The sequence below is a fragment of the Pristiophorus japonicus genome, chromosome 1 (assembly GCF_044704955.1).
Source record: "Pristiophorus japonicus isolate sPriJap1 chromosome 1, sPriJap1.hap1, whole genome shotgun sequence".
Lineage (NCBI taxonomy): Eukaryota > Metazoa > Chordata > Chondrichthyes > Pristiophoridae > Pristiophorus > Pristiophorus japonicus.
In genome coordinates, this window is record NC_091977.1 from 128,433,824 (window position 1) to 128,458,052 (window position 24,229).

The following is a 24,229-nucleotide window of genomic DNA, read 5'->3' on the forward strand; positions in this document are numbered from 1 at the left end:
TCCCAAGTTCAATATTGGCCTGTGTTGAGTTAGATGATCTCAGCTGGGGTGATACTACAATTGGCTTTTGCACCCCAAGATGGGTGGTGTGATAAATCCACAGAAGCACACACTGCACACAAGTCTTTAAAATGGCAGATCTTCCAGAACAGTCTGTGGAAGCATGTGGTCTGTGAATCTATCACATTGGCGAAAAGAATGGGATATTTTGGATGATATAAAGCTGAAATTTTTGTTGGTGAAGGATTCAGCCAGGTGACAGAGAGACTTTGGAAGCTTCTCTGTTTTTGGAAACAGTTACAAGAGCCGAGGTAAATTACAGCACACTGTGTGAACAGCTAGAGACAAAATGGTTGCGCCCGTAGGAGTCATGGGGCATGTAGGTGAATATAGACGCGACCGGGAAAGGTTCAAAGCATATGTGGATTAGCTAGAAATGTATTTCACTGCAAATAACATAATCGAAGTTCCAGACAATGCTGACCAGAACCGAACAGTGTTGGAACGAAAAAGAGTGATTTTCTTATCTGAAGCTGGCCCTGATTTGTATGAAACGTTGATAAATCTGCTTGTGCCTGTCGAGCCAAAGGACACAACGCTTAAAGAGATTTTAACTAAGCTGGAACAACATTACAACCCCGTACCCGTAGAAATTGCTGAAAGCTATTGTTTCGGTATACAAAATCAAAAGGCTGAAGAAAATATCAGTGAGTACATTGTAGCATTAAAAAAGCTATCTATTCACTGTGATTTCAGAAACTTTCAAAACTGAGCACTGTGGGACCGTTTTATTTGTGGGATGAAAAATGATGGAATCAAAGAAAGTTATTGACAATGCCTGACTTGACTTTTGATATCACTTGTCAGACAGTGAGGTCGATGGGCATGGCTGACCAATATTCCCAAGAATTTCATAATAATTACAGTCATCAGACAACCGAGGTAAATCACCTGCAGATTCAAAGTAAAAGGCGGTGGGGGCCCAAAGTCACAGAAACTGGAAATTCTAACAGAGCATCGAAGTCGTGCTATCAGTACCTAGGACAACACATGCTCAAAGTTGTCCATATGTGAAGGCAGAGTGTTTCTTCTGCAGAAAGACTGGGCATTTTGCGAAGGCATGCTGACTGAAGGGTAAACCAGCTTTTAAAGCTATGAGTAGAAATCCCCAGAGACTACATAGCATGGAAGAACAACAGAGCGAGGAGATGTTAGAGTTAAACATCATCAGGAGCACGAGGTTAATGGACAGCGATTTAAAAAGTATCAACATCCACATAGATGTTACGGGATTCAAGATACCAATGGAAATCGACACGGGTGCATCCGTGAGTGTAGTACCGGAGTCGCTATACCTCGACAAATTGCGTGATTTCCCATTGGAGAAATCCAAGATGGAGCTGCGAGGCTACTCGGGAGAGAACATTCCTGTGGTAGGTCGTATCACCATACTGGTGAAATACAAGGATCAATTTCAGAACTTGCCTCTAATAGTAGTGAAAGGAGACAAGCCTGCCTTACTCGGAAGAAATTGACTGAGATCAGTGAAGCTGGATTGGAGTGAGATTTTCCGTGCTGAAACGAGATTTGCATCAACGGATGATGTTATCAAGAGTTATCTGAAGGTGTTGTGCGAAACGGGCAGTCCGATCGGAGGCTTCAAGGCGAGTGTCAGGGTACAGAAGGACGCTAGATCGGTTTACTGCAAGCCACATTCCGTACCATATGCACTCAAGGAGAAAGTTGAGCAAGAACTCAAAAGACTAGAGACTAAGAACATTATTTGTAAGATAGATCGATGTAATTGGGCTACACCCATGGTTGTTGTACCGAAGTCCGATGGTAAGGTAAGGTTGTGTGATTATAAAGTAACCGTAAACCAGGTTCTAGAGGGTAATATCCCCAATACATTGCCAAATATAGAAGATTTGTTCACAACACTGACAGGTGGTCAGATCTTCTCAAAGTTGGATCTTACGAATGCCTACTTACAGCTTGAACTAGATGAGGAGTCCCAGTCATGCTTGACTATAAGTACTCATCTAGGCCTATATCAATTTAATAGGCTACCGTTTGGAGTGTCTTCTGCCGCTGCCATATTCCATGGGGTGATGAACCAGATTTTGCAAGGTATTGAAGGGGTAGTATGTTATTTGGATGACATACTAATTTCAGCACCAAATAGGCAAATTCATAATAACATATTGAATGAAGTCCTCAAACGGCTAGAGAAGCTTAGAGTACGTGTGTCCGCTCGTAAGTGTGAGTTATTTAAAAACTCAATGGAGTACTTAGGGTACAGAGTAGACAAAGATGGTTTACATCCAACCATGGGAAAACTGGATGCAATTAGAAATGCACCCACTCCCAGGAATGTCACTGAACTTCGTTCATTCTTGGGTCTTTTGAACTATTATGGGAAGTTCCTACTAAATTTGGCTACAGTATTACATCCACTGAATGAACTATTGAAAAACAGGTCCATTGGAAGTGGTCAAAAGTATGCGATACAGCATTCAAGGAGTGTAAAAGCAAATTGGTAGAGAGCACCATGTTAGTTCACTATGACATATCTAAGGAGATTAAGCTAGCATGTGATGCCTCTCCGTATAGAGTTGGGGCAGTAATCTCTCATGTATTACGTAGTGGGGAAGAGAGACCAATTGCTTTTGCTTCACGCACTCTCAGTGCCAGTGAGCATAATTATGCGCAAATCGAAAGGGAAGCTTTGGCATTCATTTTTGGGGTCAAGAAGTTTCACAAATACTTTTTTGGTCGTAAGTTTACCATCGTTATGTACCATAAGCCCCTGACAACAATCCTTCATCCAGAGTCCCCAGTTCCAACATTAGCTGCAGCCCGAATGCAGAGATGGGCTTTGATTTTGTCACCATATACATAAGATATTCATCCATTCTTCATTTGTAGGAATGAATTATCAGTTGATAAAAATTGTATCATGTGAGGTATAAATAAATTCAGGTCCAAATTATTAGGAGACCTCCATGACCAGCACCTGGGAATGTGCTTGATCAAGAGTTTTGCACGCAGTTATTTATGGTGGCCAGGATAAAGATATAGACTACATCACCAGTCAGTATACGACATATCAATCGGTAAGCAAGCAACCACCATCAGTACCATTATAGCCATGGAAATGGCTTCCCAGGATGTGGCAAAGGCTACATATCGATTTTGCTGAGCTAGAAGGACAACAATTGTTCATTGTGATTGATAGCCATTCGAAGTGGGTCGAGGCGTTTCCAATGTGGAAAATAACAACAAGTACAACATTAGACATTTTGCGAAGTTTATTTTCTTCATTTGGCCTCCCAGAAGAAATTATTTTGGATAATGGGCCACAATTCCGTTCAGAAGAATTTGCACAGTTCACGGGCAAAAATGGTATGAAACATACCAATGTTCCACTGTACCACCCTGCTTCGAATGGTGCAGCAGAGTGCACTGTACAAATTGTAAAATGTGCCCTCATCAAACAAATGTTGGATCCAAATCCAAAGAAATGACAGTTGTCATTGGATCACAAATTGGCTAATTTTCTAATTACGTGTTATAATACTCCTCATACAACTACTGGTGGAACACCAGCAGAGTTGTTTCTCAAACGACAGCCACGAACCAGATTCTCATTGTTAAAACCAAACTTGGCACAGTCCATAGAGGAGACACAATTAAGACAGAAAGAGAATCACGATAGAGGTAGAGTAAAAGAAAGAAGTGTGAAATTAAATTAGAAGGTGAGAGTGAAGAACCCTCACCATAAATGGGTAAAGTGGTTACTCGGAAGTGTGGTGAAGATATGTGTTCCTCACACATATTTGGTCAAGATGTTTGATAATGGACAGGTTAGGTTTGTTCACATTGATCATATTTTACCTACAGACATGGAAGAAGTTGAAGGTGGGAATGATTCAATTATTTCTGACTCATCAGATAGTTTTGATACATCAGTAGAATATCCTACATCTAACGTACTGGAAACAAATCCAAGAGAAAATCAGAACTTAGTCCGAGTCTGAGTCAGGAAAACAAACAGTCTGAAGTTAGAGTGAGTTCAAATGAAAATCAAGGGCATTCCTTGGAGGAAAATTTTCCTCAGGATCAGCCTCAAGTGAGTTTAAATTCGACACCATGTTTGGAAGGTTCTGTTTGAGAGCGAAGGTATCCTCTTCGAAAAAGAAAACAAGTGGTTAAGTTAAATTTGTAAATATGGCAAAATAAGGCCATATCCTTTGTAATGTATAAACATGCAAGTTATATATGATGATTGTTGTTATAATAACTTCTTCATTAAGGAGGGAGAAGTGTAATGTCTGTAACTCCACCTTGTGGATGCATTGTGTTACTGCAACTACAGTGTTAATAAACCAGTCAGGTCAGCTGACAAGAAGCTCTCTTCCAGAGACTTCTGAGAGCTGCTGCCATTTTAGGAAGCTGTGTGTGCTTGTGGTCTGTGAATCTATCAGCCACCATTCATTATTGTAAATCTTATATGCAGATGGAAGATGAGGACAGGATTACGTTTGGCTCTGATGCCGCTTACAGAAACATTTTGTAGATGCTAATAGTCAAGGCTCATGTATAGTGGCAACATTTCAGGCAGGGCCCGTGAAACCTGATTGAATTTTTTGAGGAGGTAACCAGGAGGGTCGATGAGGGTAGTGCATATGATGTAGTGTACATAGATTTTAGCAAAGCTTTTGATAAGATCCCACATGGCAGACTGGTCACAAAGGTAAAAACCCATTAGATATAGGGCAAAGTGGCAAGTTGGATCCAAAATTGGCTTAGAGATAGGAAGCAAAGGGTAATGGTTGATGGATGTTTTTGTGACTGGAAGGATGTTTCCAGTGGCGTTCCGCAGGGCTCAGTATTAGGTCCCTTTCTTTTTGTGGTATACATCAATGATATAGATTTGAAGATGGGAGGTATGATTAAGAAGTTTGCAGACGACACTAAAATAGGCTGTGTGGTTGATAATGAAGAGGGTAGTCATGGACTGCAGGAGGATATCAATCTACTGGTCAGGTGGGCAGAACAGTGGCAAATGGAATTTAATTCGGAGAAGTGTGAGGTAATACACTTAGGGAGGGCTAAAAAGGAAAGGATATGCACATTAAACGGTAGGCCACTTAGAAGTGTAGATGAACAAAGGGACCTTGGAGTGCATGTCCACAGATCCCTGAAAGTAGTAGGCCAGGTGGATAAGGTGGTTAAGAATGCATAGGGAATGCTTGCCTTTATTGGTCGAGGCATAGAATATAAGAGCAGGGAGGTTATGCTTAAATTGTATAATACACTGGTTAGGCCAACTGCATGGAATACTGCATGCAGTTCTGGTCGCCGTATTATAGGAAGGACGTGATTGCACTGGAGAGGGTGCAGAGGAGATTTATGAGGATGCTGCCTGGAATAGAGAATCTTAGCTATGAGGATAGATTGGATAGGCTGAGTTTGTTCTCCTTGGATCAAAGGAGGCTGGGGGGGAGACCTCATTGAGGTGTATAACATTTTGAGGGGCCTGGATATAGTGGGTAGCAAGGGCCTATTTCGCTTGGTGGAGGGGTCAATTACGAGGGGGCATAACTTTAAGGTGGTTGGTGGAAGGTTTAGAGGGGATTTAAGGAGATGCTTCTTTACGCAGAGGATTGTCAGGGTCTGGAACTCGCTGCCTGGAAAGGTGATGGAGGCAGAAACCCTCACCACATTTAAAAGGTGCTTGGATAAGCACTTGAAGTGCCATAACCTACAAGGTTACGGACCTAGAGCTGGTAAGTGGGATTACACTGGATAACCTCTTGTTGGCGACATTTTAGGGAATCGAATACGGCCAGAGTGATCTCCTAGACTCATGTTGATCGCCTGGATGGGTCAGAGAGGAATTTTCCAAGATTTTTTCTCCCTATTGGCCTGGGTTTTAGTATGTTTTTTTTGCCTCTCCCAGGAGATCGCATGGCTCCGGGAGGGGTGGAGTGTAAAGTGTTGCGATACATGAGGTATCGCAGTTGTGTGGGGAGGACTGGTTGGGCCGAAAACTCTGTACCTGTCTACGATTGTTAATTGTTCATCGGTTGATATGTAACATTAAGGACTGCTGACCGAGGGTCGTGCGGCTCTTTGTCAGCCGGCGCGGGCACAATGGACCAAAATGGCCTTCTCCTGTGCTGTAAATTTCTATGTTTCTATGTTTCTAAACCATATGCCGACAAAGAGTCAACAACTTTAGGAGAGAAGAAGGCAGAAAATAGATGAGGGAGAAATAGGGGAGTGTAAATTAAAACAGCAAGCAGGTCGGGTACATATATTAAAGAAGGTGCTTTCAGGGTCCTATATTGTCATATCAACTATGCCAAGTGTTCTGTTTATTGCTATACCTTGGTATGGATTGGTGAATGGGTTTGAAATCACAGAAACATAGAAACATAGAAAATAGGTGCAGGAGTCGGCCATTCGGCCCTTCTAGCCTGCACCGCCATTCAATGAGTTCATGGCTGAACATGCAACTTCAGTACCCCATTCCTGCTTTCTCACCATACCCCTTGATCCCCCTAGTAGTAAGGACTTCATCGAACTCCTTTTTGAATATATTTAGTGAATTGGCCTCAACAACTTTTTGTGGTAGAGAATTCCACAGGTTCACCACTCTCTGGGTGAAGAAATTCCTCCTCATCTCGGTCCTAAATGGCTTACCCCTTATCCTTAGACTGTGTCCCCTGGTTCTGGACTTCCCCAACATTGGGAACATTCTTCCTGCATCTAACCTGTCTAACCCTGTCAGAATTTTAAACGTTTCTATGAGGTCCCCTCTCATTCTTCTGAACTCCAGTGAATACAAGCCCAGTTGATCCAGTCTTTCTTGATAGGTCAGTCCCGCCATCCCGGGAATCAGTCTGGTGAACCTTCGCTGCATTCCCTCAATAGCAAGAATGTCCTTCCTCAGGTTAGGAGACCAAAACTGCACACAATACTCCAGGTGTGGCCTCACCAAGGCCCTGTACAACTGTAGCAACACCTCCCTGCCCCTGTACTCAAATCCCCTCGCTATGAAGGCCAACATGCCATTTGCTTTCTTAACCGCCTGCTGTACCTGTATGCCAACCTTCAATGACTGATGTACCATGACACCCAGGTCTCTTTGCACCTCCTCTTTTCCTAATCTGTCACCATTCAGATAATAGTCTGTCTCTCTGTTTTTACCACCCAAGTGGATAACCTCACATTTATCCACATTATACTTCATCTGCCATGCATTTGCCCACTCACCTAACCTCTCCAAGTCACTCTGCAGCCTCATAGCATCCTCCTCGCAGCTCACACTGCCCCCAACTTAGTGTCATCCGCAAATTTGGAGATACTACATTTAATCCCCTCGTCTAAATCATTAATGTACAGTGTAAACAGCTGGGACCCCAGCACAGAACCTTGTGGTACCCCACTCGTCACTGCCTGCCATTCTGAAAAGTCCCCATTTACTCCTACTCTTTGCTTCCTGTCTGACAACCAGTTCTCAATCCATGTCAGCACACTACCCCCAATCCCATGTGCTTCAACTTTGCACATTAATCTCTTGTGTGGGACCTTGTCGAAAGCCTTCTGAAAGTCCAAATATACCACGTCAACTGGTTCTCCCTTGTCCACTCTACTGGAAACATCCTCACAAAATTCCAGAAGATTTGTCAAGCATGATTTCCCTTTCACAAATCCATGCTGACTTGGACCTATCATATCACCTCTTTCCAAATGCACTGCTATGACATCCTTAATAATTGATTCCATCATTTTACCCACTACCGATGTCAGGCTGACCGGTCTATAATTCCCTGTTATCTCTCTCCCTCCTTTTTTAAAAAGTGGGGTTACATTGGCTACCCTCCACTCCATAGGAACTGATCCAGAGTCAATGGAATGTTGGAAAATGACTGTCAATGCATCCACTATTTCCAAAGCCACCTCCTTAAGTACTCTGGGATGCAGTCCATCAGGCCCTGGGGATTTATCGGCCTTCAATCCCATCAATTTCCCCAACACAATTTCCCGACTAATAAGGATTTCCCTCAGTTCCTCCTCCTTACTAGACCCTCCGACCCCTTTTATATCCGGAAGGTTGTTTGTGTCCTCCTTAGTGAATACCGAACCAAAGTACTTGTTCAATTGGTCCGCCATTTCTTTGTTTCCCGTTATGACTTCCCCTGATTCTAACTGCAGGGGACCTACGTTTGTCTTTACTAACCTTTTTCTCTTTACATATCTATAGAAACTTTTGCAATCCGTCTTAATGTTCCCTGCAAGCTTCTTCTCGTACTCCATTTTCCCTGCCCTAATCAAACCCTTTGTCCTCCTCTGCTGAGTTCTAAATTTCTCCCAGTCCCCAGGTTCGCTGCTATTTCTGGCCAATTTGTATGCCACTTCCTTGGCTTTAATACTATCCCTGATTTCCCTTGATAGCCATGGTTGAGCCACCTTCCCTTTTTTATTTTTACGCCAGACAGGAATGTATAATTGTTGTCGTTCATCCATGCGGTCTCTAAATGTCTGCCATTGCCCATCCACAGTCAACCCCTTAAGTATCATTCGCCAATCTATCCTAGCCAATTCACGCCTCATACCTTCAAAGTTACCCTTTTTTAAGTTCTGGACCATGGTCTCTGAATTAACTGTTTCATTCTCCATCCTAATGTAGAATTCCACCATATTATGGTCACTCTTCCCCAAGGGGCCTCGCACAACGAGATTGCTAATTAATCCTCTCTCATTACACAACACCCAGTCTAAGATGGCCTCCCCCCTAGTTGGTTCCTCGACATATTGGTCTAAAAAACCATCCCTTATGCACTCCAGGAAATCCTCCTCCACCGTATTGCTTCCAATTTGGTTCGCCCAATCTATGTGCATATTAAAGTCACCCATTATAACTGCTGCACCTTTATTGCACGCACCCCTAATTTCATGTTTGATGCCCTCTCCAACATCACTACTACTGTTTGGAGGTCTGTACACAACTCCCACTAACGTTTTTTGCCCTTTGGTGTTCTGCAGCTCTACCCATATAGATTCCACATCATCCAAGCTAATGTCCTTCCGAACCATTGCCTCAATTTCCTCCCTAACCAGCAATGCTACCCCACCTCCTTTCCTTTTATTCTATCTTTTCTGAATGTTGAATACCCCTGGATGTTGAGTTCCCAGCCCTGATCATCCTGGAGCCACGTCTCCGTAATCCCAATCACATCATATTTGTTAACATCTATTTGCACAGTTAATTCATCCACCTTATTGCGGATACTCCTTGCATTAGGACACAAAGCCTTCAGGCTTGTTTTTTTAACACCCTTTGTCCTTTTAGAATTTTGCTGTACAATGGCCCTTTTTGTTCTTTGCCCTGGGTTTCTCTGCCCTCCACTTTTCCTCATCTCCTTTCTGTCTTTTGCTTTTGCCTCCTTTTTGTTTCCCTCTGTCTCCCTGCATTGGTTCCCATCCCCCTGCCATATTAGTTTAACTCCTCCACAACAGCACTAGCAAACACTCCCCCTAGGACATTGGTTCCGGTCCTGCCCAGGTGCAGACCGTCTGGTTTGTACTGGTCCCACCTCCCCCAGGACTTGTTCCAATGCCCCAGGAATTTGAATCCCTCCCTGCTGCACCACTGCTCAAGCCGCGTATTCATCTGTGCTATCCTACGATTCCTACTCTGACTATCACGTGGCACTGGTAGCAATCCCGAGATTACTACTTTTGAGGTCCTACTTTTTAAATTTAGCTCCTAGCTCCTTAAATTCGTTTCGTAGGACCTCATCCCTTTTTTTACCTATGTCGTTGGTACCAATGTGCACCACAACAACTGGCTGATCTCCCTCCCTTTTTAGAATGTCCTGCACCCGCTCCGAGACATCCTTGACCCTTGCACCAGGGAGGCAACATACCATCCTGGAGTCTCGGTTGCGGCCGCAGAAACGCCTATCTATTCCCCTTATAATTGAATCCCCTATCACTATCGCTCTCCCACTCTTTTTCCTGCCCTCCTGTGCAACAGAGCCAGCCACGGAGCCATGAACTTGGCTGCTGCTGCCCTCCCCTGATGAGTCATCCCCCTCAACAGTACCCAAAGCAGTGTATCTGTTTTGCAGGGGGATGACCACAGGGGACTCCTGCACTACCTTCCTTGCACTGCTCTTCCTGTTGGTCTTCCATTCCCTGCGGTACGACCAACTCGCTACATGTGATACTCACGTCATTCTCAGCATCGTGGATGCTCCAGAGTGAATCCACCCTCAGCTCCAACTCCGCAGCTAAACTCTAGTTCACAAAATATACACTACCAATCATGATTTATTTCTGAACTGGCCAAAAGTAGAATAAACAAAATTTGCAACTTGTTGGTTTCTGTCTTGTTTGTTAAAATTCAGCTGCAACATAACTAAGAGCGTTTTGGGTTCTAGACTGCCTGGCACCTTATTGCAGTACTGAGGAAGTGCTTCATTGTCAGAGGTGCTGTGTTTCAGATGAAACGTTAAACCAAGTCTCCATCTGCCCTCTCAGGGCAATGTAAAAAAATCCCATGGCACTATTGGAAGAAGAGCAGCGATGTTCTTCCTTGTGTCCTGACCAATATTTACTCTTCAACCAAAATTACAAAACATATAGGGCTAGATTTTACACTTTTGTGCAGATCGCCCAAAAATGGGTCTTATTTCCGGCGTGGGCGCTAAAAATGGGTTTTCAGATTGCCGGCTTGTCGCCCATTCTCAAAGCCCCTTGTCTCTATTTGTGAAATTGGGTGTTGCCGCGCGTGATATGAAATGGACGTTAGTGTTAAATCTCTCTGACATTCTGCCGTAAAGTGTCGCCGTCCTTAGCAACAGCATGACAATGCTCGATTCCAGTGATTCAGGAGGTCAAGGGTCATCATGACATGCGCATAAGAGGAAACAGAGAGAGAGGAAGCTGAGAGGGAGTGAAGGTGTGTGTGGGTGTGGTGTGGCTGCTTTGGGAGGAAGGAGGGAAAATTTAAAGCTTTAGAGCAAATTGGGACAAAAAAAATTAGCTGTTACCAGCCAGATATTTGCCCGAATTTGATGCCTATAATGGAGGGAGAGGAGGAGGCGACACAGCACGCTGTGGAGACTGACGCTGACAAGAGCAGTGAACTGGGAGAAGAGCACATTGGAGAGCGCAAAAGAATGAGGAGGATCTCGTATGAGGCAAATGCCTCCCTCCTGCAGGAGGTCGAGTTATGCTGGGGTGATTGACCCAGAGAGGGTGTGGGAAGCCTATCCCAAAGGCCTACCAGAAGATATGGGCTGAGATAGCAGAGGTGGTCTCGTCGGCGACCAACGAGGAGCGTGAGGGCAACCAATGCCGCAAACGATGGAACGACCTTGTGGGATCCGCAAGAGTAAGTATTACATTTATTTACATATACTTATGTATTTATATAATTTGATTTGTAAGAATCATAATTGACTATCATCAGATGTGAGATCTTTCACTGTTACCGGGAATGTTGTACTCAAAGCCTGCGGTCACGGTGCACGTCTTTAGGTAAAGAATGATAATTATCATAATAATCATGATTACATCTGTCAGTTACATGTTGCATCAGTCTCTGTGACAGTACCTAGCAATGATATCACGCAATGATCTCATGCCATGTCGTCCTGTTACCTTTTACAGAAGAAGCTATCGACGATGAGGTCCGTGCAGAGGCCACCAGTCCCCAGCGACATCACTGAGATGGAGGAGCGGGTGCTCGCACTCGTGGGGAAGCACACCCGGATGGCCACGCAAGCATCTGTCGACCCTGAAGTGATGCCACGTGAGTAAAGTTTACACCATTGCTTGATGTAAAGTCAAAAGATGCCACACCCACTTATATCCGAACAATAATATGATAGATGGTTTATAAAATTGTCCTATAAATAATGCTGGCCTAATGAAAATTATTGCAATGCAGAATGTGTTGATGGCCATGAAATGTGATGTCTGTGATGATTTTGATAGCGATGGTGCTTTTGTCGTACATATGCTGTGTGTAGCACTGGATTCACCTTGTGACCCGAGCACCCGCTTCTCCTCTAATAACCTCATTTGTGTTTTGCAGCTCAGCCAGCAGCATGTCCCCAGGCAAGACCACAGAGGCCAGAAGGTGGGGGCGCGGGGCCGGACTTAGCAGACGATCCTACATCTGGTGCTGAGGAGCTCCGATTCTCGCCCGTCAATCCGCTGGGTCTGTTCTCCACGGATGAGAGCGCGGACTTCGAGGAACCTGCATCGCCAGGTTCCAGAAACCATTCCACCCCAAGGCCATCTAGTGCTCCTCCAGCCATTTACGCCTCCACTCTGGAGGTACCGGCCCCAAGCACCTCGCCACAGGGCACCCCATTTGTCCCCAGGACGGCGCTGACCCCGCGGAGGTCTTGTGGACACGGCATCGAGGATCTGATGCACGTGCGCCACATGAGAGCAGAGAGATGGTGCAGTTGTCCAGGAGGACTATAGACATTGGTGACCAGCTCATTGATGCATTGGAGGGCCTATCGCGACAGCTGGCCACCATCTCCGGCACCATGAGTACGTTCCGTGGATGGCGGAGGCCCTGGAGGCGATAGCCAGGAACACTGCTGGCACAGGCCTCCCAGTGGTCCCGGAGCACGGCACTCCACCCCTAGGTTTGCACCACCAGTGCCAGCGACACATGGGAGGCAGGACCAAGATCCTGCTTCTGGATCCGAGAATGTTCTCACCTCGGCACCCCCGCTCCCGTACCCATGCAACCAGCGCCTCTGCATTCATCCCCTCCAATGAGGCACTGCCTGAGGAGCTCCTCGGCCAGGAGGAGTGGAAGGGGGGGGTAGAGGTGGGGAGAAGAAGGGGAGGGGTGAAGGAAAGTGAGGTGCATGTCCGCAGGTGATGGCTGTTTTATATCTCCATCTGGGTGTATACAATTTATTGTAATGTATGGGGGGAGGGGGCCACCCTCCTGCTTTGCATTTGTATTCTGTGTTGCTGGACATGTTGACCATTTGATTGATGTCAATGGTCGAAAAAGTGGGGTGGGGTTGGGGTGTTTTTGCCCGTGATAATTATGATTTCAGACCAATGATCGTATAAAATGTTTTTTATTCAACATGACCTTGTTGTGCATTATCTCACATAGCTGGCCCGTTACGCACTGGTGATTCCTTAACATAAAAGGGGTAAATAAAACTTAACTTGAATCAATTTAAACTTTAACTAGCACCAAGATGATGCCCACCATTGATGTCTGAGCTGCACACACACAGCAGTGTGTCAGCTTTGTCAATTACAGCAACGTTCTTTCAGGCAAATCATTCAGATATCAGCTCCTGATGTAAGAGTCTTGCAGCTATTTAGCCACCACGGGCCCTTTCCTGCAGTCTGGAGTTGGGGGGGGTGGTGGCGTGGGCATGATTTCATAGTCAGCCTGATTGTCTGTCTCGAGGTCAGCGTTCAGTCCCCTTGTCCTCCTCTTCCTCTCTCTCTCCTGAGGTGGACCATCAGTTGCTTCTGGCAATTCTTTTACCCTCCTGATAGCCAGGTTGTGCAGCATGGAGCACTGGGGATGTTGGCCTGGTCAAGGACGCTAAAGTTGGTGCATCTGTCCTCCCAGGGAATTTGTAGGATCTTGCGGAGACATAATTAGTGGTATTTCTCCAGCGACTTGAGGCGTCTACTGTACATGGTCCATGCCTCTGAGCCATACAGGAGGGCGGGTATTATTACAGCCCTGTAGACCATGAGCTTGGTGGCAGATTTGAGGGCCTGGTCTTCAAACATTCTTTTCCTCAGGCGGCCGAAGGCTGCACAGTCAGACTGGAGGCAGTGTTGAATCTCATCATCAATGTCTGCTCTTGTTGATAAGAGACTCCTGAGTTATGGGAAATGGTTCACGTTGTCCAGGGCTGCGCCGTGGATCTTGATGATTGGGGGGCAGTGCTGTGCGGCGAGGACAGGAGGGTGGAGGACTTTTGTCTTCCAGATGTTTAGCATAAGGCCCATGATTTCGTACACCTCAGTAAATATACTAGGGACTGAATTACATCTCTGTGCTCTGATCTAATTATCCCCAGCCTCTAACTTTTCTTCAACTGAAGACTCTTGAGTCATGTGCAATGCCACAGAGAGTGACGTCTCTTATAAAAGTCTGTGGTCATGATAACCCTGTCTAATTGCAAAATTTAAGAGTAAACCATGTAGTTATTCCAAAAAATGTTGCACTCAGCATCAAAAGGAAACACAAGGTTTATATTATTCAACATCCTTAAATCATGCCAGTTTTATTTAAAATACGCAATACAATTGTAACACATTTATATTTTAAGTTCTAAACCTGTACACAATATGTGAGTATTGCAAAGATGAACCAATAGGCAGAACATGCACCCAATTTTAAACCCAATTTAGAATTGTTTACAGGGAATCATATATTATTGTCAGCATCGTACATATCTACTAGTTTCTAATGACTTACGTTTGCCATCTTGTCTTGTTTTACATATTAATGCAATTCTTTCCAACTCTGACCAGCTAGTTTTATTGCTGCAAAGATGGTATATCCTATATAGCATCTATTCCATTTGTGTCATGTTGCGTTTAATGATTCTGGTATATTCTATGTACTGCCAATACAATGAAGCTACTGCTCTGTTAAAAGCCTTTTCTCATCAAGCATTTTATTGTACCTTTAATAAATGCTGTCAACACCAAAATATTTCATCAAGCAGTGCTCGGAAGGCTCTTGGGCCTTGCACTGAGACTAGGTTCTGAAGGATAATGGATGAGTGCCTATGTTCAATTATTTCCCTTTCTACTCATGAACTGACCTGTGAGCTCAATTAATAAATGTTAATAAAGAAATAAAATGGATGAAGGGGCAGAGGTTCATGGTCAGATTGTAGAATCTGTTGACAGTGCTTAGGTCAAAACATGTCGATGAGAAGTTGAAGTTGCATGCTTTCAGGATGTGCATTGTTAGAATCTTGAAGCAGTAGGGTGACCACAATGGCATCAGGAAGATTAGAGCAGTAACAGCACATAAGAAAGCAAGGACAAAGGGGGAAAAAGTCACTGCTAAGAGCAACAAGATGTCAGGTCTGAATATATAAAGTCAGATAGTCAAAAGTACAGAGAGGACATTTGGAAGTCTTCGGCATATTTGAGTATATCTTGGTATGGCTTCTATAATATAATTTTATGCTAAATGAGATTATATGCTGGTGATCATGGCTATAATAAATAAGAAAATGTATTTTGTTATAGTGTACAGTACATTAAGTGTACACTTGAATAGAATTGCCCATTCTATTCTGCTTCATTATTCAGATTTTGTTTTTTCTAAATTTTGCTGGTCTCAATCAATGTTCCATCTCATTTTTTTTGGGTGCGCAGTCCCTTTAAGGGACTGTGCGGCTGTGCAACTTAGCGGAACATTGTTCTCAATTGCATACATTACATATTGTGATCATAATCATTAAAATCACAAAGTACTATTTATCCTCCTATAATTATGTATGGATGATGCAGTATTCCTTTTCTGCACTTTTATATATTTTGTATATTCTTCAAACGATTAGTAAGCACAACTTGAATGCTGTTACACCGGGCAAGAAAGTGCTGGGACGGAAAATAATGCAGCACTATTGTTGTTTAGCAACAGCTATCTCCTGGCAGTTACAGGGCTTGAGAGAATTGATGCTGAGAGGATGTTTCCCCTGATAGGGTCACAGTCTCAGAATAAGAGGTTGGCCATATAGGACTGAGATGAGGAGAAATTTCTTCACTCAGAGGGTTATGAATCTTTGGCTTTCTGTACCCCATAGGACTGTGGATGCTCAGTCACTAAGTATATTCAAGACAGAGATCGATAGATTTTTGGCTATTAAGGGAATCAAGGGATATGGTGATAATGCGGGAAGGTGGATTTGAGATAGAAGATCAGCCATGATCTTATTGAATGGCAGAGCAGGCTTTAAGGGCCAAATGGCCTACTCCTGCTCCTATTTCTTGTGTTCTTATGTTCTTATCTTATAGCAGTTATCCAGTATCTATGTGCTGCTGCAAATCATCCCCAAAATGAACAGCTAGATATCAAATCCAGTTTTCATTTCTGTAACTTTGACTATTAAACGATAATAAACATAATCAGTTATTTAAAGATATCGGGATCAAAAACTTCTGTGGAATTGTAGCAACAATGCAATTAGTTCTATGACCACATTATTAACATTATTGTTGCCTCTGATCTTTCACCATTCTTTAGGTTTCTGTTGCAGTGTCTGTTTGTTCACTTGTCCTTTAATGGACTTTTTTTTTTATTGGTTCCTACTATTTTCACCAGCTTTGGAGCTTTTTTTTGGCTGCTTCAATGTGCTTTCTCTGTTTTAATTGCATTTCTCTGATTTTTCTAGTACTTTATAAGACAAATGAGGAGTTTATTTTGTGTCTGTGTTGCCAACCATTCTCGCTGCATGCCTGGATAAAATAATCTGGTTTTGGAAGTGGCAAATGATTCAGACTACTGTAATTCCCCAGTCGCATTGGCATGAAAATCACTCTGAAGAGGTGGATTTTGTTTTTGGAACCGAGAATAATTCTAGAGAAGTTGATCCTATGGTTCAGGTGAATAAATGCAATGCCTGGTATGGTACAGAATCCTACAGATTAGAAAGATCCCAGGTTCAATCACTAGTTTGTGGTGAGATAACTGATCTCAATTGGGATGACAGTGAGAATATTACAGTTGACCTCAGCACCCCTTGGTTAAGGAAAATAAAATTCAGCCAGCCTTTCCTCCCTAGATTGTTATCCACTGTTATGCATGTGTGCGTTTTGTGTGAAGACCAGCTTAGACTTGACTGTAATACCCTCAAGGTTAAATAGCTTGCCATAGTCTGCATTCACATAGGAAAAGTGGCCATTGAACCAAGGAACTCCTTTTATGCCTGTGGAATTATATCCCAGCATGGGTCTGCACATCCAAGAGAGATGGGGAGATAATTAGGGGTAAAAAGGAAAACACTTCTGTGATCTGGTAATGTTTACTCAACTGTTTTAGTCCAGAGTTTAATCGACACAGAATTCACCGTAGCACAGTATCAGTGACCTTAAAGAGTAATTTATAACACTATTGTAAAAGACACAAGTTCAACGACAAAGGTTAACTAAGAGTTTGAAAGCCTGAGCACAATATATCTTTTGTGCCCTCATTGTTAATATCACTATCCAGGCACACCAAGTATAGTTAGTATTTACATTCTTCATATCAATTTCAAGCTCCCTGTTCTAATGCAGGCCTTTCAAAATGTTCATTGATGTACTGAAGTGTTTTTGTACTCTGAACTGATGCCCACTAAGCTGAGACATTAAAATATTATGTTTGATTGACGACCTTTTATTTAGTAGAAGATAACCGTCATAAGCCACTTCAAACTAGATTAACTTCAGTTCTCTATAAGTACTTGGTGTTTTAAAACCACAACTCTATAATGAGTTTCAGAATTGTTTCCATTAACATTGGGTTTGTGTTCTGTTCTTGCCAACCAGAGCATAATAACTGCTCCAATAATACCTCCAAAATATCTTTTCTCCAATTGAATCTCTTCCAGCATCACGTACACAGCTGCTCTCCATTCTATTTGCTTTTCTCATATCTAGTAGCCTAAAATAAATGCTTTCTCTCATTCTATGGCCTTACATGTGACCTGTTTCTTATCTCTGCAAATAAACATTTCTTGATAGCATATTCCCTCCTCATGGCACGTATCACTAACCTTTCATAAATAATCCAAGCTAACAGCTTTTATTACTGCTAGGAGGAATGCTACTATAAACCTAACATTTCCCAAGGATACAACTGATAAATGTTGCAGCCTTATGTTGCCAGCTAGGAAGGCTAATTCATTGAATGTCATTCTCACTACTCAATCTCTTGGAATGAAAATTTGTATACATCGTGACTAAAACCTGCAGTGAGTTAAGTACAGTGTATGAAAACTGTGACCTTGATTGTTCGACTAGACAATGCGATTTCAGTAGACAATGCAACAGCTCCTGTGAGAATTGCTCTCTTTTGAGACTACCTCATTTCTCTGAAGTAGAATGATACCAATAGAGTAGACTGAGAGCCTGAATGGCCCTTGATCTGTGTGAGAATTCATTGCAGACTGTTATGCCAGATCAGGTAAGCACAGCTGTAACCGGTTTTAGACAACCGTTCAAATACACTTTCAATTGGCATATCACAATTTTCTGGATGACTTTTAGATCTGCATTTCTAGTATAAAAGATCTGAGTAGATATGCATAACAAGAGCACCGAGAGAATTACAGCAGAGAATACTGACCTACAGAAAGAAAACAACAGTTCATATCTGGGTCAATGAACAATTGCTGGTCTCTGGAAAATCAGTTTCATTGAAAATTAACGCCTCAATTTTTCAGAGCTTAAGCATAAATGGACCAAGAGGTGAAGGTTTGAATAAAAGAGGACACAACAAATGTTGATTACTTATTAATAACTGCAAACATAAACTTGTTTTCCTAATGCAGGTATAAATTTACTCGAACCTTTAAGTGAGTGTGTCCTTTGTGCTGTTTGGTAAAACAGGGATCTAGAACAAACCTACATACAAGTTGTCTTCAGCAACTCCTAATTATATAAATTCCCTACCTTATTACACATTAAATAGCTGAGGCAATAAACCTTATATCTGTAGTTTCAACTGCAGTAGTATGTACTTAATTAAAATGTTTCACAATAACCAACTCTCACAAACGTGGATTGTTAAAAAGTAGTCCATAACAAAAATATATCCTACCCTTGTTAATAAAGATTTCAGTACAAAATTTATCTCTTGTTACAATGCTATTTGCCACAGCTTTTAGGTGATTAGGAAGAAAGAACTTGTATTTTTATAACACATGTCTCAGAAATGTTCCAAAGCACTTCACATACAATGAATTATTTTGAAATACAGTGACTGTTGCAGTGTCGGCAAACAATGTATGCAACAGCTGGTTATGACACATTAAAGAATTACTTTTAAGATGGGGCTAATTTTGACTTCGTGCGATAGTGTAAAACAGGTGACAGCAAATTGGCAGCTCGTTTTACATCTCACCCAATTTTTATTTCCATTGACTACAAGTTCACTATCCTTTTCTAAATCTCGACACTATTCAAAAAATTATCAAATTTTGCAATATCTAAATGTTTCTGATCCTAAACACTATTCAGTTAATTAGAATATTACCCACCATCACTGCAGAGAAACAACACCATTCTGGAAACTTACAAGTTCCTTAGAACTGTCACACAGTAAGTAGGACATTTCTGTTATACCGAGAAAAACAAAAGCCGAGCCAAACTCTGGACCAGTGATTTCTGATAGAAATATCTGATCAGCCACAGGTGTGGCTATGGCAGCGCCGTTTTAGCCACACACACTAATTTTAGTAGAATAAACATAACACACTCTCACATTACAGGTAAATGTACTTTACATGTGTATATTTACTGAACAAACATCCACCACCATTCAGTAATAATGGACGTAAAGTACTGACAATGATCAGAAAACACTCATACACTCTACTTTTAAACTTACTATTTTACCAACAAACGCACAAAAAGTTTAAAGTACACATGCATATACCGTCAGTATAAGTATTAAGATCACATGCCTAAGGGCAGTGTCTATTACTGATTTTTTATTTACTAATCAGAAGTGCAATTATTCACATCTGGATTCCCAATTAGCCACATGTGGCTAGTGGCTAATGTATTGGATATCACTTCTCCAGACAATGACTACTACATTGTAATATGACTTGCTACTGGACAGCTGTCTCCTCTTAAAAGGCAAGAATTACACCCGAAAAGCGTCTTCAAATCAGAAGAAAACTTGTTGTACAAGATGAACTCTGTGTAACCCAGGTATCTTTCCTTCTATCGTTCCACCATGTCAACAGCAAGATATCACTTGCCTGCTGAGAAACATTTAAAGTCGCTGGACTGCTCTAGCAAATGTTAGCATTATGGCTCTTAAATGAAAAAAAATCAACTGCAGCTCACAGATCTGCAAGCTGATAGCAGATAATTGGTGGCTCGAGGGACTAAGTCTCCGGGCAAAACTTGAGGTTTCAGATACTGTAGAGTTAATTTGGTCAAGGATGAAACAGGTTTTTCTGTTGCCGCCTTGCAGCCAAGCATAATTGACTTTACAAAGCTTCAGTGATAATCTGCTGTTCAAAACAAGGGATTCTATTTATTGTATGTGATTATACATTTTTAGGTCAATGTGTTATCAGGTATCAGTTACTTTTTAAAATAGAGATAATGGCTCATACCTCTCAAAGTTACAGTCTGTCTTTGCTTACAGCTTCAGGCGGCGTAGGGTGGGGGGGGCGGGGGTGGTGTAGGGGGTGGGTGGGGGTGGTGGAGAAGGGGTTTGAAGCACCATTTCAGATCTTTAATAAAGGTGATTACAAAGGTATGAAAGCAGAGTTGGCAAAAGTGGATTGGGAAAATAGATTAAAGGATAAGACAGTTGATGAGCAGTGGCAGACATTTAAAGAGATATTTCATAACTCTCAGCAAAAAAATATATTCCAGTTAGGAGGAAAGACTTTAGGAGAAGGGAGAACCATCCGTGGCTAACTAAGAAACATAGAAACATAGAAACTAGGTGCCCGGAGTAGGCCATTCAGCCCTTCGAGCCTGCACCAACATTCAATATACTCATGGTTGATCATGCAACTTCAGTACCCCATTCCTGCTTTCTCTCTATACCTCTTGATCCCTTTAGCCATAAGGGCCACATCTAACTCCCTTTTGAATATATCTAACAAAGTGGCCTCAACAACTTTCTGTGGTAGAGAATTCCACAAGTTCACAATTTTCTGAGTGAAGAAGTTTTTCCTCATCTCGGTCCTAAATGGCTTACCCCTTAGCCTTAGACTATGACCCCTGGTTCTGGACTTCCCCAACATCAGGAACATTCTTCCTGCATCTAACTTGTCCAATGTCACCATTCAGATAATATTCTGCCTTCCTGTTTTTGCCACCAAAGTGGATAAACTCACATTTATCCACATTATACTGCATCTGCCATGCATTTGCCCACTCACCTAACCTGTCCAAATCACTCTGCATCCTCTTAGCATCCTCCTCGCAGCTCACACTGCCACCTAGCTTAGTGTCATCTGCAAACTTGGAGATATTACATTTAATTCCTTTGTCTAAATCATTAATGTATATTGTAAATAGCTGGGATCCCAGCACTGAACCTTGCGGGACCCCACTAGTCACTGCCTGCCATTCTGAACAGGACCCATTTATTCCTACTCTTTGCTTCCTGTCTGCCAACCTGTTCTCTATCCATGTCAATACATTACCCCCAATACCATCTGCTTTAATTTTGCACTTGTGTGGGACCTTGTCAAAAGCCTTTTGAGAGTCCAAATACACCACATCCACTGGTTCTCCCTTGTCCACTCTACTAGTTACATCCTCAAAAAAATTCTAGAAGATTTATCAGTCATGATTTCCCTTTCACAAATCCATGCTGACTTGGACCGATCCTGTCACTGCTTTCCAAATGTGCTGCTATTTCATCTTTAATAATTGATTCCAACATTTTCCCCACGACCAATGTCAGGCTAACTGGTCTATAATTCCCTGTTTTCTCTCGCCCTCCTTTTTTAAAAAGTGGTGTTACATTAGCTATCCTCCAATCCATAGGAACTGATTCAGCGTCTATAGAATGTTGGAAAATGACCACCAATGCATCCACTATTTCTAGGACCACTTCCTTAAGTACTCTGGGATGCAGACTATCAGGCCCTGGAGATTTATCGGCCTTCAATCCCATCAATTTCCCTAACACAATTTCCTGACCAATAAGGATTTCCTTCAGTTCCTCCTTCTCACTAGACTCTCGGTCCCCTAGTATTTCCGGAAGGTTATTTGTGCCTTCCTTAGTGAAGACAGAACCAAAGTATTTGTTCAATTGGTCTGCCATTTCTTTGTTCCCCATTATAAATTCACCTGATTCTGACTGCAAGGGACCTATATTAGCCTTCACTAATCTTTTTCTCGTCACATATCTATAGAAGCTTTTGCAGTCAGTTTTTATGTTCTCAGCAAGCTTGCTCTCATACTCTATTCTCCAACTCCTAATTAAACCTTTGTCCTCCTCTGCTGAATTCTAAATTTCTCCCAGTCCTCAGGTTTGCTGATTTTTCTGGTCAATTTGTATGCCTCTTCCTTGGAATTAACACTATCCCTAATTTTCCTTGTTAGCCACGGTTGAGCCACTTCCCTGTTTTATTTTTACACCAGACAGGAATGTACAATTGTTGAAGTTCATCCATGTGATCGTTAAATGTCTGCCATTGCCTATACACCGTCAACCCTTTAAATAACTTTCGCCAGTCTATCCTAGCCAATTCACGTCTCATACCATCGAAGTTACCTTTCTTTAAGTTCAGGACTCTAGTCTCTGAATTAACAGTGTCACTTTCCATTTTAATGAAGAATTCTATCATATTATGATCACTCTTCCCCAAGGAGCACAACAAGATTGCTAATTAATCTTCTCTTCTTACACAACACTGAGTCTAGGATGGCTAGCTCTCGAGTTGGTACCTCGACGCATTGGTCGATAAAACCATCCCTTATACACTCCAGGAAATCCTCCTCCACCGTATTGCTACCAGTTTGGTTAGCCCAATCTATATGCAGATTAAAGTCACCCATGATAACTGCTGTACCTTTATTGCACGCATTACTAATTTCCTGTTTGATGCCATCCCAACCTCACTACTACTGTTTGGTGGTCTGTACATAACTCACACTCGCATTTTCTGCCCTTTGATGTTCTGTAGCTCTACCCATACAGATTCCACATCATCGAAACTAATGTCCTTCCTTAATATTGCGTTAATCTCCTCTTTAACCAGCACGCTACCCCACCTCCTTTTCCTTTCTGTCTATCTTTCCTGAATATTGAATGCCCCTGGATGTTGAGTTCCCAGCCTTGGTCACCCTGGAGCCATGTCTCCATAATTCCAATTACATCATATCCGTTAACAGCTATCTGCGCAGTCAACTCACCCACCTTATTAAGAATGCTCCTCGCATTGAGACACAGAGCATTCAGGCTTGTTTTTTTTAACACTCTTTGTCCTTTTAGAATTATGTTGTAATGTGGCTCTTTTTGATTTTTACCTTTGATTTCTCTGCCCTCCACTTTTCCTTATCTCCTTTCTACCTTTTGCATCTGCCCACATTTTACCTCCCTCTGTCTCCCTGCATTGATTCCCATCCCCCTGCCATATTAGTTTAAACCCTCCCCAACAGCACTAGCAAACACTCCCCTTAGGACATTAGTTCCTGTCCTGCCCAGGTGCAGACCATCCGGTTTGTACTGGTCCCACCTCCCCCAGAACCGGTTCCAATATCCCAGGAATTTGAATCCCTCCCTCCTGCACCATTCCTCAAGCCACGTATTCATCTTAACTATCCTGCTATTTCTACTCTGACTAGCACGTGGCACTGGTAGTAATCCTGAGATTACTACCTTTGAGGTCCTACTTTTTAATTTAACTCCTAGCTCCCTAAATTCAGCTTGTAGGACCTCATCCCATTTTTTACCTATATCGTTGGTACCTTTATGCACCATGACAACTGGCTGTTCACCCTCCCCCTCCAGAATGCCCTGCAGCTGCTCCGAGACATTCTTGACCCTTGCACCAGGGAGGCAACATACCATCCTGGAGTCTCGATTGTGGCCGCAGAACGCCTATCTATTCCCCTTACAATAGAATCCCCTGCCACTATAGCTCTCCCACTCTTTTTCCTGCCCTCCTGTGCAGAAGAGCTACCCATGGTGCCATGAACTTGGCTGCTGCTGCCTTTCACTTGATGAGTGATCTCCCTCAACAGTACCCAAAACGGTATTTCTGTTTTGGAGGGATATGACTGCAGGGGACCCCTGCACTACCGTCCTTCCACTGCTCTGCCTGATGGTCACCCATTCTCTATCTGCCTGTGTAACCTTTACTTGCGGTGTGACCAACTCACTAAACGTGCTATTCACGACATCCTCAGCATCCGGATGCTCCAGAGTGCCGCAATGCGGTCTGTCTGGAGCTTCAGCTGGACACACTTCCTGCACACATAATAGTCAGGG